Raw genomic sequence first — 20,582 nt, 5'->3', positions numbered from 1 at the left:
TGAATGTTGCAGCATTCGAACAGTTTTGTTGGTAATGTCTGGCCAAAGCTTTGAATTTGTAGTGAAGTCCCTTGCCGTGCATTGCACTCTGCAGGTGTCAGCTTTCCGATGTGCCCTTTCGTGCCAATACTCAATCATTACCATGGATTCTTTGGGCTGCCTCATACCACTCGTGGTTACCGTGCTATTTAAAGAGACGTATGAAAGGTAATCCTGGGCCGCTGCTTTCAACATGGAGGGGTATAATCATGACATATGTCCTCGGGGAAGTATGTTGAGTTTTTGGAGGAGCACACCATTGGCGAATACGCGCCAATGTAGAGGCAAATTGTAACACGCTGATAATGCTATGGGTGGGTGGCACTCGGTCAAGAACTCTTCTCTCACAATCATAAGGTTGCAAATTAAAATCCTGGTCAGGTGTCGATGCAGCCCATCGTCTCTGCGGGGTCGTTAAAATTGTCGAAGCACGGTTAAGAGATTGAAGAGATAAATAATATAACACGCGTTATCGATGCTGTTGTTAAACCAAAGTGAATTAAGAGTAAATGAGCAATGGTGGCGAGAAGTTAACTATCTCGTCTGGTATACAGGCGGTCGTGGGTTCGATCCCGACCCTCACGCCTGCTGTATATTTGGAGTTTGCATGTTTACTCCGTGGTCGTGTGGATTTTTCTCCCGGTCCACCGGTTTTTCCCTCCACATTTAGAATCAACGTGCATTTAGAGTATTTGGTTGCGATACATATCCACATGATAAGCCACTTCGTTGAGCTATCATTTGTGGCCAGGTGACTTCTGAAAAAAAGCTATATAGCTCAGTGGGCCTTACATGGTAAAACAATAACAAAAAATAGTTTAGTTTAGGAGCACTGACGACAGGTGATGGACGCAATTTACTTCGCAGGAGAGACTGAGAAAGAAGGGAAGATAAGCGAAGGAAGACAAGTGAGAAAGATGGTGTTAGTGAGACAAAGTCAAAGTCACAACTGGGGAAAGGAAGGCATGGAAGAAACGTGTGAGGCCCTTTTTCTAGCGGTGGGAAATGACAGCCTTGCGACAACATCAATAGTTGTCATCCTGTGGAGATATTGGCCTCTGCCATGGACATGGGGGGACATTTTCACAACTGGCTCAGGGCAATAAATATGAGCACCACCCCACACTCGCTGGAGGTGCACGTTGCCTTGACTCGAAGTCTTCTGTGCCATCTCTATGCAGCAGTTGCACTCAAATCGTACCAAACGATGAGAAGTTTTGTCACTTCAGTAACGCTCTCCGGCTCGAACGGCTGCGGGCAATTTACAGATCCATATTGAAAACGGTGTATCGACTGAACCTGTCTCCGAGAAATGCCACTCAGTCTTTGGAGGGCAACCTGAAGGTTGGATGACGATAATCGCCAAACTAAGTTTTATTCGTCAATGCATTTACAGTATTTATTCACATGCACAGTTATGAATACACACTCGTACAATTCCCTACCCTAAAGACGTTTATTGCTTATATAAATGTTTAAAGTGTATTTGGTGAATACTGTACCAGACTTCATGTGCCCAAACAGTAACCTAGACACTCTATACCTGAGCCTTATATAAGCGTCTGTAAACTGTATGCAAATTGAGTCCCAGTTATGGAGTAATAATGTGCATTTATAAAAGGTCAGAATACATGAGAATGGGATTCAAAAAGCCGTCGTTTAAAAAAACAAATAATGTGAAACATATCCTCGTGCAATCTTCTCCATCAACTGGGGGGGGGGGGGGGTTGCAGGCAATTGCAAGCAAATCATTATGGAACGCCAGGCCTCCCCGACTCTGCACAGACCCGTAAGGATTTAACTTTCTTGCTCTGGTCACTCCCTCCACTTGAACAAACATAGCCCATCATAAATAATCTCGCTCATTATTGCCAGGGCCTGGGCTTGCCGCCTCCTCCCCTCCAATCTGCCCTCGCTGCTTCTTTTACCAGACCACCGGTGCCGATCTGGGTGGTAATTTTGGCCGCATGGCTTGCGAGCACCGTTTCGTCTTTCTCTTTTTTTTGGCCAGGAAATTCCATAACAAGCACGAGAGTTAAAACAACAACAGAGGGCCCAACACGAACCGCATCTTATGCACCACGAGGGGCCGCTTGTGAAATGTACAGTCGTGCGTATCACACTGTAATCGCTGTCGTATGCCCCATAAGCGGCGATGGTGATTGCTATAAACGGTTAGTTGTTCTAACAAATAACGTGATTAACTAAACCACGTGTGGCCGGGGAAAAATTAATGCGCGTGGTGTAAATTACACTTTGATGCTGAGTGAATGTTGGCCTCCGTAGCAGCACAGTGTGTGTGTGCTTGCTTGCGTCGTTGTGGGCAACAGTTCGCCTTATAAGTGATGCCACTAAACTACAGCCCTGACAACCTGAGCTCGATTCCTCGTCGTTCACATCTATGGCAAGTGGAAAGTGAATTGAGTCCTAATTGAGTACCTGATGTGGTGAAAACAATCAGAGCTGGTGAGACAAAGGTGGTTTGACATGCTGATGAAGTCACATCACACCACTGTGCTGGTCTTAATAAACACTGCCTAAAAGCAATTGAACCAAGAATATTTAAGGGTAAACCAGGGATCTTTGTGTGTTCATAGCATTGACAGGTTATTGTGAAACACAACATGTGAATAGTTATTTGGCTACGTACGGTGCGAAATGAGTTCAACATACAAATAAGGGGTGGAGTTGGTGGCACAGTGGCTTGTGAGCTTCACTATGAGCCTTGCTGCCCGAGTGTGATTCCCGGCTAAGGCTGATGGATACCAGTGGCGAGTGAAATTGTAACCGATCCTGAAAACCAAAACCTGCACTGACCAGCGTGGTGAAGTACGGCCAAACACCGGACGGTAAAACAGCTGCCGTGACAAACACGGAATGGGCAGTGGATTGACAATTGGCTGTAAATTATTATTATTCTAAATAATATATATTCTCTATGTACAAACTATAAATACACGATCATATTACAGACATAGTTTTCATTGATGTCTTTTTGTGTAAATTGTACGTAAAAAAACGCAACGTATTTTTATGGAAAAATCCGTCCAAAACAAGTGATGTACAAATCTGTGCAGGAGTGCATTGTTTTAAACTGCGCATGCTTTCTTCCCAGACAGCCCTGTAACAGGAAAGTTGCTATGCCAGGGAGATCTCGCCTGTCAGAAAAGAAGATGCCATCACATGTAGTTCTTCATTATTCATTATTTTGCGGCATGGCGAAGTAACTCACTCAACTCGTGCATTTATTTATACTGCGCACACTCAACTAATAATTCCGTAAGTGTTAATGCTCATCTAAACAAGAGGTCATCGATACATATAAACCGCCTTAGCTTATTTCAGTTGTATATCTTGGGTAAAATCTAGCAGCAACAAAACAGCAGCAGCAATGGTAATGTATTTATTTCGCATTTAGAAATGCTTCCATACATCAGTGACCCACAATCTGAGATTCGGAAAAGATAAATTACACTGACGTGGTTGCTTTCATAAGAGCTCCAATGGCATTTCCTGATTTGGAAACTTTAGGCACGTATTATTTATCTAAAAGTACCCTAATCTTGTTTATATGTAAAAAAAAAACTACAGTCCAAAGTGTCCCCATGCTCAAATGAACGTTGGTGCAACACTCATCTTGGTTGGCAGAATTAAGCCAGTGGTAAAAAGGGCCCTTATCTATATATGACAACCACTATTGACTATCCACAACGTAATCATTTTTTTTCTCTCTCCCAGTGCCATAAATGCGGTTGAGTCGACCTTCGATTGGGAATTCAAACTCGTAATGTTCTGATTACCAGTCGAAAGCTCTGCCACACCGACATCTGGGTAGATATAACAATAGATATTTGATTTCGATTTAAAGCTTTCGTGACTGCAGGGATTCATATTCTTGGTTCTTTCGGTAAAGTCACGTAGAAGGGAAAAAATAAAATAATAAAAATTAAACAATACAATTTTCACGACTTTCTATTGAAACACAAGCAATCATCATCAGGTGTGAAAACCACAGCAAGAAAATGTTCTTGCTGATGATGATTGCTTGTGTTGCAATCGAAATGTCGTGAGAATTTTATTGTTTTATTTTTCCTATTTTATTATTTCCCTTCTACGTGACTTTACCGAAAGAACTAAGAAAATATATATTTGATTTCACTCTGAATGTGACCAATAAAAGCTAATTCCACTGCAAAAAAAAAACCACAGCCGAAAACGATCACTGTCTACTTGTGCCTTTTCTCTCCCTTCTGGGAAAGTTAAGCTCCTGCTACCCCCATAATCCTCTGCACTGCCACTGCTGCCGATTGTATAGATTTTGTACATCGTAGTGCATTATTAGCAAGTACCTTAAACTGCTCTGTTTAGCAATTTAAGGACGTCAACAGATTTGTAAAACAGTACAATATTGACCCATTATAGACAGTGTATACATTTCCCATGCGCCTGCTGCAAACGTGAACCGAATCTTTTATGGTATATATATATTATTTTTGAATGGAAAAACTGTCAAGTTTTTTTTTTTTTATCAAAATGGCGTGTCTGTGTTCAGGGCTAGTGAGGACAAACACGTTTATTTTCACCTTTTTAATTGTGAAATATCAGTGACTGCCATAAACTATTTTTTCCAGATTCTACCCAACCACCTATGCATTAAAACTATGGACAATACCCATGATCTATATCAAACTACTGGTACTTTTTAAATCGTCTCCAACAAATTGTCTTATTTTGTTATTATGAAACCGCAGTGTTGCACATTCGAAATGAAGGACGTGGGCAGGTGCGAGGGCAAACACATTTATTGTGGTTATAATCTGTAAAATACGTGTGTCACACGCAGCAATCCTCAACCGAGTCGCCATTAACCACGTGACTGGTGTACAAGTCTGGTTAATCAATAACCCTGCCAGCCCCCTACAGGCCCAACTCCGTTATCGCATGCTGGTGTACACATGCATCGATGTACTGCACAGCACGTAAGGACTTTCACAAAACCACACTTTACTCCCCCCTTGCTGCACGAGGAAATAATGAAAAGAGTGGTCCCATTCCTAATGTGCCACAGACAGCAGCCACAGACGTATCATTCAATTACAATATCCTAATGAGAACAACATCAAAGACTGAGTCTTAAGCGTCTCTTTCAGGAGGCTTCTGCATCGGGATGACCAATTATAATTGAAGTCGTTGGAGACGGGAGAACACATAGGCGAGAGTACTCGTGGCAATGCAGGTGGGTTTACAAAAGCTTTGCTACCCTGCCATGGTCCTGCTGACCTCACAGCATCGCTGATTTGAGATATTCACGAACAAACATGACCAGATTTGCATAACCTCATTGACACCAGACACAAGTTTAGGATCCGTTTTACTTTCTGGAGCAGCTTACAATCCGGAGGATATCGTAGTTGATTTTGTTGACTGCGTTCCTTGGTTTCCACGTATGATCGACTGAATTTGAATCGCCTGGGTGAATCAAGGAAAGAGGAATGCACCGGGACAGAGCCTGCACTGTTTGTAATTGAAAAACTGGAATTCGACAAAAAACATAAAAGTTGCCATGAGCAAAAGCGGACATGTTTACAACTTGTAAATAATTTCCAGCTGCACAGCAGTGAGCGCATTGAGTCCATGGGAGATAATAAAAATTGTGCTTGCCCTGACTGTATTGGTTTGATGCAGTATTCTATTTCTCCATCCCCTACCACAAGTCAAACCAACATCACTCTTGCCCTCTCGGCGGCCAAGACAAATGTGATTGTCTAGGCACGGCACTCGGTGTCTTGGTCTGTATACAAGAACAAAGCCAGCGAACAAAAATAGTCACCGCATCGCGCAGAACTTTCAGATGCGCTGCTGCGGCCGTCTGCAATGCTCTTCCTTCCGATATCAGGAAGCCAGTGGAGCTATGCACGTCTAAATCTAGATTGAAAACTCGCTTCTTTCGAACTGCTTTTTGTGTTGAGTTTTTTGTCCTTCCCCAACACCTCCGATTAGCACGGTTGGCTTTGTACTTTGCGGAAGAAGTTCAACATACGTACAAGCTACGCTTACAAACTGTGGTAAACAAACAATGCTTGAAAAAGAACACAATTTATCGAGAGATTATGTTACTCACGTAGCTTAACTAACTCTAGATAAAATAATATTCGTATTACCAAACCAGCAGGATGCGTTCACACGTTGCCAATTATTTTCTTTACCAATACTGATTAAATGGGTACGAAATTAACTGATTGCATCTGCTGAATAACGGCAATGTCCCCTCCCGTGTCCCTGCTGCGTGCCTCCATCTGTTGAGAAAACAATACCAGCAAAACACTTTCCGATTCCCCCTGCAATGCCAATGCCGTCGTGACAACAGTTCCCTTGTTTATGCAATAATGTGTGCCCTGTGATCATATCCCCATGTTCTTGTCGCCACTGCGTGTGTGTTTGTGTTTTCACGCCACAATGAACCGGCTAGGTCAGTCATTCGTCCAAGCCTCAGCGGTTTCTCCTTATTTTTTTTGTAACGTTGTTGTTGCGGCGAAGTGAAAGCACAGAGTAACCTTTATAGCGCTCTCTCTCGCTCTCTCTCTCTCTTTCCCCAAACAACCGCCGTCGACAACCGCGATTCAACGGAGCATATCACAATACGTCTAATCACAGTGCACAGACCATGCTGCTGTAAACATGCAAAAAATGAGCTGAGCTCACCAAGTCGGTGCTTGACACGTAACAGGATCCGTGGCCTGAGAGTGGGACTGCGTGCGTTACGCGGTCTGGGATGGAACACACGCAAAGGCTATTATGGCAGAATGGCCCGTGGCCCATTACCCTTTGTAGCCTTGCATAATGAGCGCCCGTGGGGGATATGGGCTGGTGGTTATTGCAATGTGCTGCAGTCCCGGTGATCCGTGCTGGGTTCCTCATTCTCCGAATTCAATTAGTTTCTAATTGGCTTCTTACAGTCGAAGAGGACACTGCCGTAGGCCGACTTGGCCTGAAATTAGAGCACGCTGCTGCAAATACCAGCGCTGGTGGGCAGAACCGGTGTGTCATGCCGTGGGGCACCCACCTCTCTGTGTTATGGTCTGATAATAACATTTCGTTCGTGCGCGAAGCCCCAACCCTCCACGTTTCATCGGAATAGTCCGCTCTTTTAAGTCCAACTTTATAACGAGCATACATCTCTTCAACGGCGTCCATACCAGGCACTCCTCTTGTCGTCTTCTCAGTATATCGAAATAGGTACCATGAAGCCCTCTCGGCTACATTGCATTGAATCATTGAAGGGAAGTCTCAGCACTGGCCATGTCTGTGAATTTAACCCAGAAAGCTGGGTAAAATTCCCAGAAAACTGGGCAAAATTCCCAGAGAGCTGGGTTAAATTCCCGGAAAGGTGGGTTAAATTCCCAGAAAGATGAGTTAAATTCCCAGAAAGCTGGATTAAATTCCAGAGAGCTGGGTTAAATTCCCAGAAAGATGGGTGAAATTCCCAGAAAGCGGGGTTAAATTCCCAGAAAGCTGGATAAAATTCCCGGACATGGCCAAGATCAGTGGTGAACTTCACCTTCGGTCGGCTCAGCCATAAAACGGCGCCTGGTACGGTGTGCACACATCGTCAGGACCCATCTGTAATCCAGTGTTTTCGATGCAAGGGTTTTGTGGATCGCAGCGAGAGAGGAGTAGGTGTGGGTTGGTGGATTGGGGAACTGTGTACCTTCATCAGCTGCAGCAGCATTATTCGTTGTCATTATCATAACGTAATTTCGTTTAGCAGCACCGTGTCACAGACAGAGGAGGGCGAAGCAACTGTCACACACACATGAGTATGTGTTCGTGTCTGGGACAGATGGAGCCTGATTGGTTAATTTGGTCCATTGACAGACGTATGTGCTTCCATGTACAGTGCCTATAAAACGTTTGTGAAACCCATGAGAATTATGGAAATTATCTCGTTTTACCATGATAGCCTTCTTGAATCTAAACCGTTTTTTTCTTAAATATCCAATAGGATTTATACTAATCAATCCCATGTGTTTTGAAACTAAATGATGAATGAATTAAACAAACAATGAGTAATTAAGGTTCAGGGTATGTGAAAAAGTAAGTGAACCCCTGGTTTCATTCGCTCAATTAAGGGAATAATTGGAATCAGGTGTTGAAATAATTAGTTAGATCTTCAGGGGTGAATTTGGGATGTCCCACCCTATATAAAGATCAGAAACTTTGTGAGTTTGGCCTTCACCATACAGGCGTGTGGAAGCAAGTCATGCCGTGATCAAAATAAATCTAAGGACATCAGAAAAAGAGTTATTGGTGCTTTTCAGTCCGAAAAGGGGTTACAAAACAATGTCTAAGGATCTGGAGCTCCACCAGGCCACTGTCACACAGATAATCTACAAATGGAGAAAGTTCAAGACCACAGTCACTCTACCCAGGAGTGGTCTTCCTACCAAAATGTCTCCAAGAACAAACTGGGAAATCATCAAGGAAGTCGCAAAGAACCCGAGAGAAACATCCAAGGATCTGCGGCCTGCTCTCGCCTTGGCTAATGTGAGTGTTCATGACTCAACTATCAGAAAAAGTCTGAACAAGAATGATGTTCATGAAAGACACAACCACTGCTCTCCAAAAAGAACGCTGCTGCCTGAAGTTTGCCAAAGAGCACTGCTGATCTACAACTCTTTTAGAAAAATGTTCTCTGGACAGATAAGTCAAAGGTATAACTTTTTGGCCTCAATGAGAAAAGTTATGTTTGGCGAAAACCAAACACTGCTTTCGAACAGAAGAACCTCATCCAAACCGTTAAGCGTGGTGGTAGTGGTGGGAATGTGATGGTTTGGGGCTGCTTTGCTGCTCAAGACCTGGACAGTTTGCCATCATTGACACAACTATGAGTTCTGTATTTATCAGACGATTCTAGAGGAGAATGTCAGACCATTCATCTGTGAGCTGAAGCTGAACCAAAAGCGGGTCTTGTGCGAAAAATAATTATCCTAAACAAGATCTACAGAAGAATGGCTGTAGAAGAATAAATTCCGAGTTTTATAATGGCCTAGTCAAAGTCCGGACCTAAACCCCATTGAAATGTTGTGGCAAGACCTGAGATGAGCTGTCCATGCAAGGTAACCCTCAAATGTTACCGAGTTGAGGGAGTTCTGTAAGGAGGAATGGGCCAAAATTCCTAAAATCCGATGTGAGAGATACTGACCAACAGTTACAGGAAACGCCTAGTTGCAGCCATTGCTGCTCAAGGGGGTGTCACCAGATACTGAATCTAAAGGTTCACATACTTTTTCACACGTGGTTATTGAATGTAGAATCATTAAGGATGAATAAATGTTGAAAGATTATCATGTCATTGTGACATTTATTTAATCAGGTTATCTGTATATTTTATTCGGACTTAGATTAAGATATAATAACATTATAGGTTTTAAATATGTAACATATGTAAAAATTCTAAGGGGCCACAACCTTTTTGTCGGCACTGTATGTTGAACTTCTTTCGCACTGTACATAGCCAACCATGCTAATCGGAGGTGCGCGGAAGGACAACAAACTAAACGCAAAAATCTGTTCTAAAGACATTAGTTTTCAATATAGATTTTAAAGTGCATTTCTAATAGCTCCAGTGGCTTCCTAATAACATCAGTACACATGGCCCCAATTCCCCTTGACCCGCTCCCGGCCACTGATTGGCTGTGGGATTCTGTGCCTGTGAATGTTGCCAAAGCCTTGCACGTGACTTTTTGCAAAATTTCCACCTCTTAGGTGGAATTCCACAAACACCTGAAACTCGATTCTACGTTGTTGGGCAAATGGTGTCTCCCTGTTGAAACGAGTGGTAGGGTCATGCTCATGAATGTTGGCAGCCCCAAGCTAGAGGTGATAATTCCACATTACTATGGCAGGGGCCCTGAGTTTCTAGAGGCCAACCACTTTCATATTTCATTCAACACCGAATAGCTTTAATTTTTAATTTTTATCTATGCCTGACTTGCATTGTTCTTGCATTGCTTTCAAACAATGCATCTCATTCATCTCCTCAACCAGCAGTGGATTGACCACGGCTAATTAACGATGATAACATGGGATAACAGATACTTAGGTTTTGTCTTCTTTATTTTTGAAACACCAACATTAAATATCACACGTGTAATCATATGCCACTGTTATGTAAGAAATATCTCTGTTTACTCAGACATCATTCATGGATTACAATAAAAAAAATTCCACGTGTGAAAACCCTATATCAAATGCAAAACCATGACACTCTTTTGAACAAAGTGGAGATTGTGTGATTTTATTTGAGAAATATTTGTTCTACAAATTGTTAGTTATATAGAAACTATCTAAATTATCACTTGTGTGCTCTGCGCAGTCATTGTATACATTGTAATTGTACATGCTGCAGTGCACTCGTGAAGGCATTTAATATTAATTGCATTCAGAAGAAAGCTTGTAAAAGAAAACGTTGGGTAGCACATTTGGCATTTTTCACACTCACTGTCTATGTTATTATCTATAACCCATGCATTACCATCTTTTTAAAATGCCAGAGTCTTGCCTGCACTTGTTTCCCATATAATTAGAGTTGTAGTTGTGGTATAATGGATGATTTTATACTTTAAAGCTATATTTACAATGCGTAGCAATTTTTCAGATTAATTTGCAAATGTCCAACAAACAAGCTCGCCTTGGCTGTTGTCGCCCACATTTCATGAACAAAAGCTGACGAAAAGAGCACGGTGAGGAGCCTAATTACATTTTCCTGTTGTTGACTCATCACTTGCTGCATTGTTTCAAAAGGTTTTAAGAATGTTATCATTATTTATATAATTCCTGCACCTGTGAACAGTTGATTCGTATACCGTGGTAACAGATTGCACCGTGCGAAATCATTTTTGTTTCCTATGGAAGTGCTTCATCCGCATATTACGCTGCTCGCAAACTTTTACTGCGATTGTGCTGTATGCGATATTGTTTCCGGGATGCACCACATCCTCTTTGGTATGGTTGTCCGACGTTTAAAAACTACTTTCTTAGGAACATCTTCAGGAAGAAGATTTAGAGCTGGTAAGCAAACCGTACTGTCGAGTAAAGGGTGTCCATACAAGATATCGTCGGTAATTAAATCATGTATAATTCGGCAGCATTTCAGCTAGGGCGATAAAACTAAACTCACGCGGTGTATGAGGGGGCTATACTATCCCATACGGAAGGGACAGATGATATAGAGTCCACACTTTGCCCTACCGCTTTCTCCTGACAAGACAGGGCTTGGCATCCTGGATACCCATGGGAAGGGAGTTTCGCGACATCAACCCTCGCCTCCACAGTGCTGGACGAAGAGGCATGCACCGCCACAAGCCTGGCGGCTATGAACGCTTCCCTTCTCAATGCAATCGTTATGCGCTGTCGAATGCCAATCAAGATTCTCATTTAAAGAACATGTCATTGCTGTACACGTAGAATACTTTGCCACATTTTTAAACGACGAATACAAATGTAGTCAGACACTGCCGTAGAAATGCTTAAGTAATCGATAATGATGTTGTGAATACTGCATTTCCGGGAATTTATATTTAAGTGTGCACACTTAGCATACATAGTTATATGGGTCATTATAATATTTTGTGAAAAATATATAAGTTATGTAATATAAAAGCAGTTAATAAATAAGCCAACCAATGCGTAAAATATCCTTGTTATTCAGTGTACGACTGCATAACACTGATTTTGGCATTTCACTTTCTATTAGATCGTTGTGAATTAAAATGTTTGCTGTGCGTCGACTCAGCCCATCATCCCTCAAGGGTCGACAGAGTGAGTATTACATTGTGGAAAGTGACCAGTGATTATCATATGAGCAGAATGACCTCTGCCATAAGAATGTGGAATTCCCACCACGTGTGCAGGGCACTAACAGAGCTGAGCGCTGCTCCATCTTTCCTAGAGCAAGGAAATTCAATGATTTTTTTTAGTGATTCACTGTGTTTAACCCAAGGGAAATCAATGTTCTGTTGATGTGTAGTGAACGCCTAAGTTACAGGAAACCTGGGTAGCCTAATTCCATGTATACTCAGCAAAAGGTCTTCAAAAGTGTGCTCATAAGTGGGCTTATGAAGACCTGTGGATACTCAACTAAGGCATCGGTGATAAGAGAAACTCTTCAGACAAGTGGGAAACAATTTGCATTGCGTACGCAATTTCACGGTCAAGCGTGATTATAACTCCGAGGTTCAGTGTCACTTGGAAGGTCAGGTGAAAGAGGTGTGGAGCTTTAAATGTCCCTTGAAAGTCGGCGCAGATTGAACGCTGCTGCTGTTGCTGCGAATGTGCAGCAGGATGGCATTCCAGCCGGCAGGGTCTGCCACCACCACCGACACCACGGATAACGACTTCTGGCAGTGAAGTCCTTGATGTCGAGCAGTGGCTCATAACCTGGGGTGCCCGCACCCCCTTGGGGTGCAAAGATGCCCTTTCTGGGGGTGCGAGACATGGCCAGATTTTTTTTTATGTAATCATCGAAACAATTAAGTACAACTACTTTGATTTAAAGCTTTCGTGACTGCAGGGATTCCTATTCTTGGTTTTATCGGTAAAGTCACGTAGAAGGGAAAAAATAAAATAATAAAAATATAAAACAATACAATTCTCACGACGTTTTTTTCTCTAATTTTCTTGCTGTGTTTTTTTCACACCTGATGATGATTGCTTGTGTTGCAGTCGAAACGTCGTGAGAATTTTATTGTTTAATAGTTTTATTATTTTATTGTTTCCCTTCTACGTGACTTTACCGAAAGAACCAATAATATACAACTACTTTGTTTCATCACACCTATTTATTTATTTATTAACATTATTAATTGTTTTACGATTTAGAACCAAAGGGGTGCAAGGATGCATTGACGGTTAAGAACCACTGGTTGAGTGGAAGATATTTTGAGTTTTGCTCTGGAGAGTTCTGCCGTGACCTGCAGTGCAGGGTGACAGCAGTGAGCAGAGGAGAGCTGCACCGGTACGGGCAGGAGATCTCGTAGCTGGACCGACCCTGCTGTCAATAGCAAATGTTTACGGTCAGGTCAAAGTCATGCTCAGACGAGGTGGAGGAAATTCTCATCCCGGTCGATTAATATTGATTCAGTGGTGGACGTTCAAAAATCATATGGTGGGAACCGCTAGCACCAGTCCCTTCCACAGACGAATACTGTTGCTCATTTTGATCTCTCCCTGGAGTAACAATGGACTGAGTCTCGCTTTGACCGGGATTTAAAACTCGCAGTGTTCCAATCGTGAGCGTGACAGAGTGTTACATGGACAGAGTAACGTCCTGCATTTAACACTGTATTTGTCTGTCTGACTGCGGTATATTTAGCACCTATTATTCGTTATTGGGTCCAATCTTGTAATGGGCTTGACCTGATGAGGTAGTTCAATTAATTTTATTGGCGTTTGTTGATTTGTAGGTTTCGACCAATAATCCAAACATGTACAACGTTTTACTTTCACTGTGACTGGTTTCAGCAGCATCTAATGTCGGTATATGAATTGCAGTGCAGTGTGCTATGATGTGTTTCACGTTAATAATAATACTAATTTACAGCCCTTTGTCAACCAAAAAAATGGAAGAAGGCATTCCTATGCCGTGTCAGTCATGGGTGTGAGTAGACCATACTTCAACGATAACTGGTATGTGAAGGGGGTCTTAGAGTGGGTTCAGATATAAACTCATTACGGATGTTAGCTGTGACTGGCAATCAAACTCAGGTGGGCAGGATCAGTGTGCTCACCAATTCACCACTGGTGCAGCCCAATTTCATGTGTGGATGGTACACGCTACATACCGTGACATTAAATGTGCATTGCCACTGTTATTCAGTGTGATAGTAGTGTTGGAAACGTACAGGAAATCAGATTAAAAATTGCATTGTGTAACGATGTTTACATGCGCTTTCCACATTAGTTTAACTTTGCTATTGATAACCAGCACACGTCAAAGACCGACAATAACAATAATATTGTGTGACAATCTTTGAATGATGTTTGTGCTTTGTAAAATATATCAAAACAATTATGTTTAATTTAAATGTAATGTCCGTCAGCAATAAAAAGGAACACCGCTATTATTAACCTCAGAATAATCACCAGTAATTCATCATACGTTGTATCTTATTATGAGGCATAATGTAAATCACAATTAGGTTTGAAATCTGTGTTGAAATATCATTATTTCCAGCAACCTACTGTCCAATTGAAACGAGCAAGAAACGAGTAGGGTTTATAAGTAAGAATTTAAGACTGCAGTACTTATTTCTTCTGCAAACATACTGCACATTACAAGCTCCACAACGTCCAATCTTCGACACTTAACAATGACAGCCGCCCATTTATACCCAGACAACATTATACCACACAACAGGAATAGCTATTTTACTCAGTTCACACACACTTTTGTATGATTAGCGCACGATGAACAATTAGCGAACAATAAAAAAAAACATTTCCCACGAAGTTAATAATTTAAATGAGCGGCATAACGTCGCGTGTGATGTTCGAACAACCCACATCAAAATGTGCAACTAGAGAGTTGTCCTGATTAACACAGGTTCCCTGCCAAGATGAAAAACACGCGCACAGCATGCGTCCAGGGTGCATCGGATGTAAGTGCACTCACTCTAGATCCCAACAAAGTCAATGGTTTTCTGAAGTGGCGTTGCCCTCTTAGGGTCCCTATCCGCTCAGCAGGGATTGGTTTTCAACCCAATTTGCAATTCCGAAAGTCTCGCTTGGGGACACGGTCCTACAAATACTCATCTCGGCGAGCCACTCATTTGCCCCCCTGCAACCTTTCAGAACACTATCATCAAAGCCAAAGCATTGAACAATGTCTTTCTAACCCCCCCACCCCCCACCCCCCATGACGACCTGCTTGACTTCCGGTCTCATCTCAACCACACGCTGGCGCAACAAAACAGGTCCTTACTATCAATACATCTACTTGGTAAACCCGTGATAAAAAAAGGTCTGCGCGCAATGCACGGGTTATAACTGAGGCAGCCACAATGACTGGGCTGGGTTGTGTTTGTGCACTTTTTTTTTTATTCGTGTAATGATTCATTTGCTAGATGTGGTGGTGGTATCTCGCTGGAATCCAGCACTTTGAAGTTTGTGAATCAAGCTTAAATCATTACGTGCAATAGATGCATGTCTCCGGGGCATTGAAGCAAATGCGTTTTAAGAACGTTGTGGGGTTTTTTTAGGGTTGTACCAAACATTTTCATTTCCTTGGAATTAACCTACATACGGGAATCTATTATATACACACATTAATATTCGTCCAAATTGTAAGAAATTTAACAAATGGCTATTTTCAGTGCCATGGGTCACATGACCAAAATGGTCTGCGGTGTGGAAGGAGTGGAAACGGTGGATTCGAGGACAGGGGATGGAAGCTGTGACGACGACGACAACAACAACAACAACCTCCACCACGAACACAGGATAGGGGAGACAGAGGGAGATAAAGGGAGTACACTCAGCACAGTATGTATGAATGTTGGACTTCTTTCGGACCGTACGTATACAACTGTGCTAATCGGAGGTACGGAGAGACGAGACAGAAGAGAGAAAGAGTGAGAAAGACACGAAGAGATTAAGCAAAGCGAGAGAGAGAGACAGACAGCTGGAGGGAGAGACAAAGACTTGTCAGATATTACAGATTTTTTTTTTATTATTATTCATCTTCACATTCGAATGTATAAAATGTCAGGAGAAGTTGTTTTCTAATCGACCAAACGGTACAAAAATGCTGCCCCTAATTAATTTGGTCTAATTTCGGCAATTCATAGCAGTTGGGCTGTCGGCATGACGTCATCAGACGAAGAATCCATGCAGGAGTGAAAAGATTGGCACAGCAGAACGTTTCACAGAATTTCTCTGAATAAATCCTTAAAGTGGCCTTTTTAATAATTTACATAATAGGGGTCACACTCTCCCAAACACTCTTTAATTCTCAAAAGTAGAATGTTTCATTAAGTGAAAACCAAACATATTTTTCATTTATTTATTCATGTGCAGGCCAATTAAATTAGTTTTACACCATAAACTCACTACACTGTAGAGACCGGATTAATGACATATAACTTGCATTAATTCACCTCCAGCATCTCAGTAGTCCACTCTCTCATTTCGTGGAGTTCCGACCGTTATCCAAAATAAACTAAAATATTTTTTTATTTTACCAGCTAAGGGCCACTGAGCCATATAGTTATTTTTCAAAAACAACCTGGCCACAAATGAAAGCTCAACGAAGCGGTTCATCACGTGGACTCTAAATGCATGTTTAAAAAGGTGGAGGGAAAAAACTGGAAGACCTGGAGAAAAATCCACGCGACCAGAGGGAGAACATGCAAACTCCAAATATACAGCAGACGTCAGTGCCGGGATTGACCCCACGGCCTCCTGTATACCAGGCGAGGTAGCTAAGATCTCGCCACTGTGGTACCCCCCCACATCCCTCTATACGTGTGGATATATTTTTTATGGATGTTATATTCCTCCCACACCTAAATAAAATACCCAATACTGTAAGACATTGATTAAACATTCCATACAACATCTTCAGTCAAGCGTCTCTATACGTGGTGATGTTTTGCAAAGCAAGTAACTTATTATTACCAGCATGGTGAAGTATGGTCGAACAACTGCCATGACCAACAGGCATTAGGAAAGCATACATCCAGCTGTGGATTGACAACTAGCTGTGCAATAATTATCATCATCATTGCATTATCCCCGACGAAGGTCTGAATATCATGTACGCATAATTAAATAGGCTGGGTTGCACCCTTTGCCCAGAGTGCTCTACTCAATGAAGCGCTCTCACAAAAGCAGTCGACTCACTCAATCATCCCTCTGGGGCAGTACTAGATTAAGCTAGTGCGGGGCCTGTAGCATATGTTATAAAGGGGCCCTAAATAAAAAAAACACACACACATAAATATTAAAACATAAATTTGTAACTCGCATAGTAAAGTAATTGTATTTTTTCATTTGCTATCCAGCCAGATAATACGACAAATCGATAACGTTAAACACCCAGTCGTTCATAAAAGTTGAAGGCAGTATAGTACTATAGTAATAGAGCAAGTGCAGAATCACTGAACCGGAATTTATAGCTTTGAAAGCATTTAGCGCGGGGCCCTTGAAAGTGCGGGGCCCGTAGCTACTACTACATATGTCGCTACTTTTGCTACAAGGATAATCCGGTACTGCTCTGGGGTCAATCAAATGAGCACCACTTTGCTGGAAGTCAACAGTTGTTGTTGGAATCCGAATCGTTATCCAGGAGGGAAGTTACAACAACAACAACAATTAAAAACAATACAAAACAACGACAGGAGTAGATATGAAGCTTTCGGGACTGCAAGGATTTATACTCTTTGGTTTTTTCGGTAAAGTCACGTAGGCAAAAAATAAAATGAATGAAAACAACAAAATGAAATCACGACGTTTTGGGCGCAACACAAGCATCCGTCATCAGGTGGGAAACCAAAGAGTATAACGATAGGAGTGAAAAACATAGAAACAAGTAAGCAAGTTACTGAAAAGAAGCAAATCTAAATAAATAAATAAAGTATATAAGTAGAGCAGTGGACTGCTCCCTGCCAGGGGAATATACAATTGTTAACTATCACTTGGTGTCGGTTATGGAGATGAGTTTTCACCTCATTGCTTACTTCAGCACGCAGGCATTTAGACGCGTGGATCTATTCGGCATTAGGCAAAATTAAAGTTACCAAGTTGCTGCCTCAGATACCAGGTGAGTTAAAAATGGAATGTAACGCGTCCACGAAAGGTAGCCCTCTGAGGAGATGGAGCGATGAAATCAGCTCGTGCGCAGGTGCTCCAAGGATTACCATTGCAGCCGATCTGCCCTCTTTCAGGAAATTTTGATTTTCTTTTTTTACAGAGAGAAGCTTACTCTGCAGGCCGTTTTGTCTTCCAAAGCATTATTTACATGAACGATCCTCATCAATCAATGCTATTGAAATGATGCACTCTCAGAAGGCCGTGGGGGCCAATGGGTTGCGTAAGAAATTGCTTACTCCTCATGTGGCGAGGCAGATATGTGAATGAGACGTCTTGCAAGCTGATCTATTTTGTTATTTATATTCCCTACAATGATGCCAATAATTGTTTGCATTGCCCCTTCATTACAACGGGGTACACATCAAATAATCGCACGTGACTGACCATTAGATGTCAACACAATGAGAAAACTAATTGGATTTCATTCAGACAGGCCCTGCGTATTACCGTCTGGAATGCATTGCGAAAACTCGTCACTCGCCGATGACTCATTGCACAACAGCGAGTTCGTCGTCTCGACACCGGTCCACGACAACACTTTGTACACCTAACACGACTGTCTAAGATTCTCTCGACACCATAACATATTTTGTGAAAATAGCCGAACGTTGAGTTATCCCTTTCCTCTCAGTGTCAGGATTTTTTTTTTCTAATCCTGTGGGTATTATATGAACATTTTATTACAGGGCAATGAAATACATATGCTTATTTCGATGCTAAATATTTCTTCATAACCAAAAAGACAAAGATCATCCCCCGTATAGCCTGGAATAAACTGTTGGGGCAAGTGCTGTTCGCGAGCATCTATGAAGGCCGGCACGGCACGCGAATGGGTGGGTGACCAGCACCACGCCCGGCCGCCTTTGTCTCCCTCGTGGCGATGTTTACACACCGCACCAGGTACTCATTTGAGACTGAGTCGACCAAGGGGAGGCCCAGGACCGGTTCAGATAATCGTCGCTGGTGTGAGCGGGAATCGAACTGGGGTCGCCAGGTTCGTAGCGCTAACCGCTACACTACCGCTCCTCACATTGTGTAACGTGCATAAAACAAAAAACATTCCAAGCCATAATCCTTCTACAGTTACAGTATTTAGGTAATTTGTAGATCAATATCCTGTTGTAAATGTGTCTACTGAGTAAAAGATTGGCAATGGTAAAATACATTTTTTTCTCACAACCATTTCGCTAAAATATATATATATTTTTTTATGGGGAATGAGGTGTGCCCTCTCTGGTAATACACTAGATGCCTCAATGATGACAATTGTACGTTTAAGCGTTTCCATTTTTTTCATAGTCACCCAATAAAATAGCGCTTTACTCTCTTGGTTTGCTGCAACAGTTAAGTATAATTAGCAAACATTATAGCATTACTTAACTTTTTGAATGCACGCGTTATAATGAATGTAAGTGTCCCCCCTATGGTTTGGAAAAAAAGCCCTCCTTTTATTGACAATTCACTTAAACGTCTGCAAAGCGGGCACAGAGTGAAGGATGGGATTTATGTCGTGCGTACGAGGATCAGAGGGAAAAATAATACAGGCTGGCACTATCCGTACTAAGTTACAGTGGCAGCAATGAAAACAGATATGCTGTCAGGGACACTACCGTTCAGACAGACTTAATGCACCAGACTGTCAGCTGGCCCCAATCCCTGGAGTAAAGGTCTCTAAAAGATTTAACCACGTGCTTGCGTTTCCATTTGACTTTTTTTTTCTCTTTTGGCGAGAATAAACAAGCGGCTTGCTTTGTCTTAACCGCACAGGATATGCAAATGCTGAAACGTTTGATGCAAAATGTTGTAAATGTAAATCATAAAAAAAACACGTTCACCGAAACCGACGGACTTGTATTTCAATAAATATGCTTAAAATTAAACATAGTCTCTTCTGTTGTTCATTGCTCGTGCAATGAAGCCACAGTGCTACAAGTTTATTTCAATTGACGAAATAAATTACTCCCCAAAAGCATTAACATGTAATGTCGACTATTAGGCGTAAGTTAGCTTCATGCAGTGACGCACACACGCGCACACGGGCTTGCGCTGCCAGAAGAGAAAGTAACGACAGTCATTTAAGTGTCTGTAAGTTTTAATTTCATTTGTACACAAGTGGTGATATATCATGGCACCGTAATCACAATGTCATAAAGTGAAGTTGGCCGGCACGATAGCTCTTGTCCTTTACTTATCCTATGTTGCATATTATTTACACGTCGGTCACGACACAAATAATCATTATTTGGCCACAATAAATTAGAGTGCAACTGATACTTTAAGGCCGCCAGGAAACTGATGTTAATGGCGGATCTAATGAGTGGCTGGGAGTATTGATTTCCCGATTGATCTTTATGCAAAATTGTCTGAACTGTTTAAAACGGGCTGATGTGTACATTTTAAAAGGGCAAGGAACGATCACATGGCATCAGTGGGAATTGGATTGGCAGGGTCTAACCAGAGGGCCTCTAGTGATTTGAAGCGAGTGAGAGCTTATACTGACGCAAGTGTCACCTTCGCTAAGAAGGCCCCCTTACTCTCCATTTTCACTGTAATGACGAATCAAATGTGTGTAGTGCTTTTACTGCGGATACAAGAACCATGGTACATTGAAGCTGTAGGAACATCCATTAGATTATATTTCCTATTTCCGTTGGAGCAATGTGATGCCAATTATC

The sequence above is a fragment of the Lampetra planeri genome, chromosome 4, assembly GCF_965212315.1.
Source record: "Lampetra planeri chromosome 4, kcLamPlan1.2.h2, whole genome shotgun sequence".
NCBI lineage: Eukaryota > Metazoa > Chordata > Hyperoartia > Petromyzontiformes > Petromyzontidae > Lampetra > Lampetra planeri.
Note: the sequence above shows the minus strand (reverse complement) of the source record.